Source organism: Lupinus angustifolius, chromosome LG07 (genome assembly GCF_001865875.1).
Source record: "Lupinus angustifolius cultivar Tanjil chromosome LG07, LupAngTanjil_v1.0, whole genome shotgun sequence".
Lineage (NCBI taxonomy): Eukaryota > Viridiplantae > Streptophyta > Magnoliopsida > Fabales > Fabaceae > Lupinus > Lupinus angustifolius.
Window position 1 is genome coordinate 16,138,753 of NC_032015.1, and position 2,190 is coordinate 16,140,942.

The following is a 2,190-nucleotide window of genomic DNA, read 5'->3' on the forward strand; positions in this document are numbered from 1 at the left end:
AACATGTTTCAGTGTCGCATTCCTCGCTCTGCTGCTCTCTTCGTAGAGCCTGCACTTGTTGACCAAAGTTGCAAAGTCTGGTATCTACTGTTGAACGAACATCACCTTCAGGTCGGGCTTAAGTCCATCCTCGAACTTAGCGCACTTCGACCTCTCGTTTCCAATATCATTGTAATGTGGGGCATACCTTGCCAATTCCTCGAACTTGGCGGCATACTCTCCCACCGACAAACTCCCCTGTTGAAGCTTCAAGAATTCCATTTCCTTCCTCGTCTTCATATCAGCAGGGAAATACTTCTGNTCCTTGAATGTGGTCCAGCTGACCACCTGGTGCTCATGCACCATCTGCCTCCTGGTGAACTCCCACCAGTTATCTGCTTCCTTACTCAGCATGTAAGTAGCATAGGTAACCTTCTGTTCATCGGTACACATGAGTGCCCGGAATATTTTCTCCAGCTCTTGGATCCACTCGTTTGCAGCCTCAGATGCGAATCCTCCTTCAAATCTTGAGGGTTGACGACGACAGAACTCGTCCAGCCCCTTATACTGAGTCGACCCTTGAGATGACTGAGCCTGATGTTGTTGCTGATCCAGCTCGTGTAAATTAGCATTTACACCTTGGATTGTCGCGGTCATCGCCGCCATGAAGTCCAGGTTTGCGGTTCCTCTTCCAACCAACTTATTAACCACACATTTAAACTAGGTGAGATACACTTCACACCAAAACTTCCATCGTCGAACTTCAACGACAATCAAATAATCATACTCAAACAAACAACTATCACACAAAGTCACAGAAGAAAGCATGTAAGGCCATCCTAGGCCGAATAGGAAAGAGCCGCTTTGATACCATGTTGTAACGCCCCGAAAAATACTTCTCAAATACATTGCGGAAAAATGGGTAAATTTTTTTTTGAATTGGTGATATAAAATTGTTTCCTTTTAAAAACCTTTCCCTTTTCGGGACATCACTTTAAGTAACTCGAATACGGAAAATCAACTTATCGTTATCGAATGACAACTTAACCTGATTCACAATTTCCTGAATAATACGATGTATATAATCGGTTAAGTCATAGTTAGTTCATACAGACTAGGTCAGCAAAGGCGGAAACTACATCGCCACTAACATATACAAAATCAAAAGAAACACAGCCCCCACCAAAAACAAAAGGGGACATCGACTGGTCCACAAGCTGACTCAAAAGATTCCAGGAATGTTGGACCCCTCACTCGGGTCCTCTTCCTCTTCCGTGTCAGACACGAGGTCGATAACCTCCACTAAGCTCTCTACATTGACGAGCTCAACAACCTCGTCCTCCTCTTCCTCTTCCTCCACTTCATTATGCCATAACTCAGCGGCATAATTCGGAGGGGATGACATTCTCAACACTGGAGCCTTCCTGTAGGGACCTTTTCCAAGACCACTGCTTCTCTTGGCTCTACTGGATGACGGAGCACCCAAACAATCTGGCCACGTCCTATAACCGTGGGAGGGAATAGGGCCATCACTCCTGATTGGCGGGTATCGAAGTCCAACCTCTAAAGACATCAGCCTCTTTGGCGGCAAGGTGAAGGAAGTGTCAATGTAGGTTTCAGGTTGAGGGATCATCATCGATGACCTATTGCACACCATGTGCAACGACAGACCGCAGGGGCCTGTGTATGTATATCTGTGTCTATCACTAGTCCATTGTCCCATCGGGGACATCGTGAAGTGATAACCTCGAATGTGAGTGTTGCTGTTGGTCATCTGCATAGCGAATATACACAAAACAACAACAATACAGCAGAGAGAGTAAGACATCTAATGTACATAAATTCATTGACGGTGTGGACTTACTCAGAATATCAAACTCAAACATAAAATTTATGTTAACATAAAGTTCATCATTTATCATTGACATCATGAAGAAATACATAACTTACCATTTATTCCAACATTACCAATATATCAAGTAATATAATCAACATTCTACTCATAACCTTATCGCATGCATAAACGTAGGAATACACAATCCTTGTAACTCACATGTGGGAATTCACTTACACAATGATAATGTATGCATGATATGTCATGATTATCCACCTTACACCAATATCCATCCAACATCCTAATCGGAAATAATCGAGAGTACAGGTCACATACCAAGCCTCTTTGTACGCACCCGAAATAACATATCCTCGCAA